The 7,564-nt window shown below is 36.4% G+C and overlaps 1 long non-coding RNA gene across 2 annotated transcripts; it reads right to left on the bottom strand.

The window, feature by feature from the left end:
- Positions 1 to 1,000: 1,000 nt before the first annotated feature.
- Positions 1,001 to 7,137, bottom strand: LOC121996340. Of its 2 annotated transcripts, none has more exons than XR_006116050.1 (3): positions 6,564 to 7,137; positions 1,411 to 1,481; positions 1,001 to 1,262 (listed from the first exon to the last, which is right to left on the bottom strand). It is a non-coding gene; the product is annotated as an uncharacterized LOC121996340 (long non-coding RNA). The 2 variants fall into 2 exon arrangements; XR_006116049.1 differs by having other exon boundaries at positions 1,001 to 1,247.
- Between the last annotated feature and the right edge of the window lie 427 nt (positions 7,138 to 7,564).

The raw sequence follows: 7,564 nt of genomic DNA, 5'->3' as shown, positions 1-7,564 counted from the left end.
AAATTTTCTAAAAATCTCTAGTATTTTTCTAAAGTATTTCTAAATATTTTTAAGAACTTTTAGAACTCATAACGAGGAAAATTGGGTCGTTACAGGAGAACCCTTTCCCTAAGATCCAAGATGATCCAAGATTCCAAAATTACCAAAATGGGGAGAAACCCCCTTTATATAGTGTTGGGCATAGTCCTAGCATGGTCCATTCCATGGCTGTGTGAAACCGCAGGGTCATAGTCTGGCCCAGTGGCACGACCAGAGTCTGCTTTGCCAAGGTCAACTTTGGCTCTGGAAAATATACACGGTCGTGTGGATCCACACGGCCAGAGTCTGCTTTGCCTCTGGAAACCCACATAGCGGTGTGAATCCACACGACCATGGTTATCTTATTCTCTACTTCATTACATGGTTGTGTGGAATCCACATGGCTAGGGTCATCTCCTCCTCTGGCAAGTGGCACGACCGTGTGGATTCCACATGTCCAAGGCCCTTTGTCTTTATTTTTCTTCAAATTATCTATCAATGTGTTTTAGATCTAAATAACGTCCTGTCAATAAGAAAACACACAAAGAATAGATCTCTAATAAAGAAATGGAAATATGATGTTACAATGAAATAGAGTACAATAAACATAGATTATGCTCATGAAACACAAGTAGATGTGTGCCAAAACATGCATAAAGGTGTATATAATCTTTGCACATCACACCCCCCAAACTTTTACTTGTCCTCAAGCAATATATGCATCTAAGCTCATGTGCTTAAATAGTGTATCATAATCTCTAGCAAGTCAATCTAATCCTATCAAATGATTTCATTGATGTGCAAGATGTCACGCCCCAAAAGAGTCCCTATCGATAAAATTTTGGTAGCATCTCCCCTGTACCTATGATAATATGAATCATATATACATACACAACTATATACATCAACATATAAACATATTCAACAGCCCACACGGCTAGATATAAGTATAACCACGCAGTTTATAAGCAGCTCACACAGCTGAAAGTAAACATAATGGAAATCACAAAGAAAATATATGAATGTAAAACCAACAAAACAATTACCCAAAATACCTGCAATCACTAGACTAAACTCCAAAATCCACATCAACTAATTACAACGCAAACTCGCAAAAGCACTACACCACTCAAATAGAAAATAAGATTGAAAAGAAAAACTGTCCTCGAATGTGACGTAGGACTGGCAACCAGGACTCTCCAAGCATCCTTGATTCATTTACCTACTACCTGGCGAAAGAAAAACTAGTTTGTGGGGTGGTGAGTGCTGGGACTCAGCGGGTAAAGGAAAGATAATGCATGAACATAATATACAAATAGAGAGTGGCAACAATATACAGTCTCATAAGGAAAATAACAAATACTAAAATAAAACTATAATATATGCTCATACCTGAAACCATATCCTAGGTTAGGTAATAGAAGATCAGGAGTAATATCGATCGACTACTGAACTGCTCATCACTGCGAAGGTATCATGTGAGGTAAGACATTCTATCAATAAGTAAACCGGAATCGAACACCATGCGATCAATACATATATAGCTCAACAAGTATAAATGTATCACATGGTAAACCGAACAACTGTAAACATAAGAAATCAATAGCATAGGAAACAACAGCATAGGCAGACATAATAATAATAACAACGTATGCACTGATGGTGACTCTCGTCCACCCCGCTGCACCTTGGCCCCTGTATGGTCGAGAGGTCGAGTCAATGACAAACTGTACAAGACTCCAGCTACCACTCTCTCAAGTGGTTGAGTGGACAGCAGCATAGTAGCTAATTAGCTACATCTGCGACGGGAGTTCCTACTGCTCGCAACTCCAGCTTCCTCTACTCATGAGCAAGTGTGGGGGCACGACAGGACAAGCGACATCTGCTCTAGCTACCATTCTCTCGAGTGGCTGAGTGTGCAACCCTGGTCAACGACTCTCTCGACCGCAAGGGAGAATTTGTCATTAACATGCATGCAATGATATGATACGCAAAATACCACAGTCATCATATATATATAAACAGGAAACATCACTACAAGAAAATAGTAAAATAGCGACGAAATATTAGCGACGAAATAGTCGTTTGTAGCAAAAATAGACTATTAGCTGCGGAATACAATATCGTCGCAAATAATAATATTTAAAAATTAATCTTTTTACAAGGTTATTATATTTGCGACGAAGTTAGCATGGTCGCCGCTAAAAGTTTAGTATTAATGACGAATTATGTTAATCGCCGTTAATATGAAATTATTTCGAATGGTTAATAAATAAATATTAGCGGTGAATTATTTGATTCGTCGCTAATATTATTTATTAGCGATGAAATTATGTCAATTCGTCGCTAATACTTATTATTAATATGTAATTATTTCGACTTGTTAATAAATAAGGATTAGCGACGAATTGACATAATTTCATAGCTAATATTATTAATTAGCGACGAAAGTATAACAATTCACCGCTAATCCTTATTATTTGCGGTAAAATCAGAAATCACAATATCGTCGCTAATACCTGCCCTTATCCCACGAATCGGCATTTCCCCAAATCTGCCGCGATATCTTCTTCTCCTCCGTGCTCTCTTCTGCTCCGCCCGCTCGCTGCTTCTTATCCATGTGCGCTCTCTTCTTCTCCTTCGACGCTCCCGCGGTAAGGTTTTAGGGTTTGGGTTTGATTGCGCGATCTCTTCTTCTCCTCCGACGCCACCGTGAATCTTCTTTGTTTGACGAATCCTCCTTCTTTCCTGCTCCGGCTCTGATGACTTCTACTCCTGCTCTGGCTCCGGTGACGTCTCGGTCGTCTTCTTGTTGGTTTGTTTGCAGATATTGTTTTTTTTAGTCTCCACTTGATAATAGACATTTTAGTCTTCCATTTACCCATTTCCATTACCGATCGAGGAGTATTTCTCATGTACAGAGACTTTTCTGAAAACCCTGCGCACAGGGACCGACGGGTAAACGAACGAGAGCAACGTACGTTGAAGCAGGGGTAATCCTCTCTTCCTCAAAACTCTCGCTTTGTTATTTTACCCCCAGTATGTTAACTGTGTGTGCTTTTATGATTCTGCTATATCAGACAGTTTCTTCTTCTCTAGTATTTACTTGGTTTTGCTTACTCGTTTTTCAAAATGTTGGAAATTATTATTGTGTAGTTAGTTCTAAGCTTGAGTAGGAAGAAAACATGGGATACATAAGAGAGGCAGACTTGTCTATTTCCATTAGGAACCCGTGAACATGATAATGAATTTAATTCTTCAACCTCTCATGTTGTTGCTCTTGTCTGTCTTTCAACTAAGCAACTTCTTGAACTCTGATTGTGAGATTCTATTGGCTCTTTCCAGCAGCCTAATTTGTGATTTCATTTGAGCTTTTTGATTTTTGAATTTCTAGTTTTCTGGACAATGAACTTGAGTCACTAAGTAGTCTGAGAAAAATAGATCATAGTATTAATGAACTTTCTGGACTTATTCTCTCCTAGTTAGGCAAGTGCACCATTATTGTTTTTTTAGGTTTATCTCTTGTGCCCACATATAGAAAAATGAGGTGATTATTTGGAAACGGTTCTAATAATTAAGTTGACTTTGGTGTTTTTACATTTGTAGACGGCTTTTGCTTACCACAGGAAGAATTTTGCTTAGTGATATGTCTCCATTTGATTGAACTTATATGATTTTGTTAGCAGTTATATGATCTTGTTAGAAGTGTACTTGTCTTGTTTTTCATTTTACCGAAATTATCTTGCTCTTAAATTTTGAATCAAAGATAATGAATATCTCTTAAGTACTTATAGTAAGAGTACATATCAAGCATCAAAATAACTTCAACATGCCATAACCAAATTCATGTTTCTAGTTGAGATATGTATTTATTTTGAAGAACAAGAGATATGTACTTATTTTGCCTCGATGGATCATGTTTAACCAAATTACTCTTGAACTTCTCTTGGAAGCTATGTAGTTGATAATTTTTTAGTTATTTTGATGTCATTAATTAATTTAAGTTATTTAATGTAAGCTGCTTATTAATTTCATTGAAATTTATCATCAAACTTATTTATTAGAGTTATTTATTAAATAATATGATTTTTTATATGTTTAACCAGGTTTTATAAATATAAATAAAAGTTTGATAATGCTTGAGAATCGGATTAACCCTGAATATATAGATGGGTTAAATCAGTTTTTAAAGGTGGCAGAGAATTATATGATAAATTTAAATTTATCTAATATTCATTGTCCATGTCGAAGGTGTGCTGCTAAGGAAAAAAAAAATGGTAATATTGTCATTTCTAGCAATAACTACACTTCGGAGTAAACTCCGAGAAGAAACCACATTCCAAGACAACAAAGGAGTAGGTCAAATTTGGAGAAGGAATTTAGTACATGAGTACTGCATTAGTTTGTTTCAGTGATATTTTGTATTTGCTGATGTGGACTTTTTGGATGCTATTCATAGAAGTGTTGATTTTCTGACCTGCTCTAGATACACTTAAGTTTTTATCTTTCAAGACAACAAAAGCCTAATATGTTGAAACTTGTATTAGGTCCTCGGTACTCGTTCGGGATACATTAGAGGACTTGGAAGTGGGCCAAAGCCAATTAGGTCCACTTCTTCAGATGTCACCTCCTCAATCAGATCAACTAACACCGCATTACATGAAAAGTTTGAATCTACTCAAGAAGAGTTAGCAAACACCAAAGTTCAATTAGCAAGCACCCAAGATGAGTTAGCATCAATGAAATCAAGACAAGATAAGTTTGAACAAATTCTTAACCGATTGGCACCTGGAGCATTAGATTCCTTGATCCATGATTCATCTTCGGTTCCACCTCCTCCTCCTCATTCTTAGTCTTTGATGTTGTGGATTTTGGATATGAACATGATGTTGCGAAGTTTATTTCTTGTAGATTATGATGTTGTGGATTTCTGAATGTGAACTTAATGTTTTGAACTTGTTACTTGTTTTTACTTTATTTGGATTGTTACTTGTGTACTTAATTTGTTGTGTTACATGATGTTAGACATTGATGTTGAGTACTTGGATCATGAATGTTACTAGATTTGTGAACTTATACTTAGATGAAGTATGAGTTGTTTGTGAGTTTATTTGTGAATTTGTTGTTAGAGTTAGTATTTGTATAAGTTTATGAATAATGTTCTTAGAGTTATGATTATTGTGAATATTGTTGTTAGAGTTGTGATGATTGTATGAGTTTGTAAATGAGTATAATTTTTTTAAAAAAATAATTTTTTTTAAAAAAACGAAGGTTAGCAACGATTTTTTTGAAATTTGTCGCTAACAACCCGAACATATTGAACCTTATCGTAACCATTTGCGACGAAATGAAATGGATTTAGGGATGAAAAAGATTGTTAGCGACGAAGTTAAGAAAATCGTTGCTAATGTTTTCGCGATGAAAAAGGTTCGAATTCGTCGCTAACAACTAAACTTATTGATGTTTACCGTAGCCATTTGCGGCGAAATGAAATGTGTTAGCGACGCATTACTATGACATTAGCGACGAAATAAGGGAAATCGTAGCTAACATGTTTGCGATGAATCCAATTTTTTCCGTTATAAATAAATTTCTTAGCGACGAGTAATATTCATTCGCCGCAATAAGATTAGCGTCGATTAAAATTCTTTAGCAACAATTTAATGATGTTGTTAAGATATTGGTGATGAAACATAAAAATCTCGTCGCTAATAATTGTTTACGACAAGCTTATAACGGCGATCCTAGCGACGAAAAATTAGCGTCGTAAATATTGGTTAGCGACGAATATTAATATGTTAGCGACGAAATAATTCATAGCTAATTATCAGTTTTCTTGTAGTGCATGTATGCTACATGAAGCCAGCATGCTCAATACGGTACATAAATAAACAACAATCAAAGCATACAAGGTTGGTATCTAATATCTGCTAAATATCATAAATGGCAACAAGAGACTGTATGGATATAAAAATAAATATCTCAAAGATTTGGGTGGAAGTATCAAGCATAAAAAAAAATTTACGAGTGGAGTTAAGGTAAAACAGTGTTTATCCAAAAATTGCTCATGCACCAAGTTCAAAAGAATTAAAGAGAGTCAAAGTAAGAAGTACCCGTCTCAAAAGAAGATCGTATCTAGGAATCCTACGTCGTGATGCCATCTCAATCAGAGTCATGTATCAAAGTATTTTATTTAACTAAATCCCTATAAATTAAATAGCTAAATAAAATAGTCAAACCTAACTAGGAAAAACCCTAATCAATCATAAATAAGATAAAGAAACGTAAATCTAAATCCATTTAAAAGTATCCCAATATAGTAACCTTTAATCAATCCAGTAACAAATCCAGAACTTCTTCCTAAATTCTCAATCCCTCGGGCAACTAGGGTTAGCTCCATTAACCCTAATCCTTCCCATTATCTCTTATTAGTTAATTGGTTAAGCACCAACTATTAATCAACCTTGAATGACAGAATTTTCACTAAACTATATTCAATTAATCTATCAATTAATCCAATCAAACACTCTATTAAACGAATTTACCCTCAAATCCTTCGGCAGCTTTAACTCTGGTGGACACTCACGATGGCCAAGCAAATCAACGATGGCACTAGGTCTGGAAATTACTGTTGACAGCCGGTGGTGAGTGCGCCGTCGTGGAGCAGCGGCTTGCCGGTGCAGGATGGCTTCAGATCTGCAACTATTGGTTGATCAAAAGTGGTGCCGACTTCGGTTGCTCGGAAACAGAAAGGGTTTCCGGCTAGGGCAGTGGCTTCAGCGACGATCGCTCTAGGGAAGAGGGAACGATGATGATCGCTATAGGGCAGAGAGGAAGGAAGAAGAGGACTGGAGAGACGACCCTTGGTTGCGCTCGGGTGGCTCTCATCTGCTGGCGTCGGCCGTGGCGACCAGGTGGAGCAGGCTCGTGGAAGAGATGAGAGGGGGAAGAAGGAGAGCGCAGTGGTGTGCGGCTCGGGAGAGAAGAGGAGAGGTGATGGATTGGGGAGAAAGGTTCTGCGAAGGATTTGGGAGGGTGGCATCGCGAGATGAAGAGAAGGAAAAAGGGATTCGGCGGTGTGGGAGCTAGGGCATGGGATAACAATTTTTATAACTTAGGGATTTTCAATCAAACAAAAGATAAATTTCTCAATCAATTCTCATATCTGGTATTCCAAACAGACTTTTCTAAAGCCTATAAATGCATCTCCTTTAATTATGTCATACGAGTTTCAATTAAATCTCAAAAAATTTCTAAAATTTTTTAAAAATTCCAATAAGATTATTTCTCAAATAACCTTATTATTTAATTATTATTTTGTTGTCATATTTTACACAAGATATAAAAGTTATTTGAATATGACATTTGTAATAGTTCTCCGTGCTTAGTGCAATGGTGGCCTAAATTTGTCAAGTATCAATCTCAAAGCCTAGTCAAGTTAACATAAAACTGTGTTCCTTGTACTTTTGGTGATAGACACTTACCTGCCACATGATAAGTTCATATCTATAAAACTACACAAGGTCTCAAAGGATTACTTAGAATC

This window comes from Zingiber officinale, chromosome 6A, assembly GCF_018446385.1.
Source record: "Zingiber officinale cultivar Zhangliang chromosome 6A, Zo_v1.1, whole genome shotgun sequence".
In the NCBI taxonomy this organism is placed as follows: domain Eukaryota; kingdom Viridiplantae; phylum Streptophyta; class Magnoliopsida; order Zingiberales; family Zingiberaceae; genus Zingiber; species Zingiber officinale.
The sequence above is the reverse complement of the archived record's forward strand: the minus strand, read 5'-3'. Positions and strand labels throughout refer to the sequence as shown.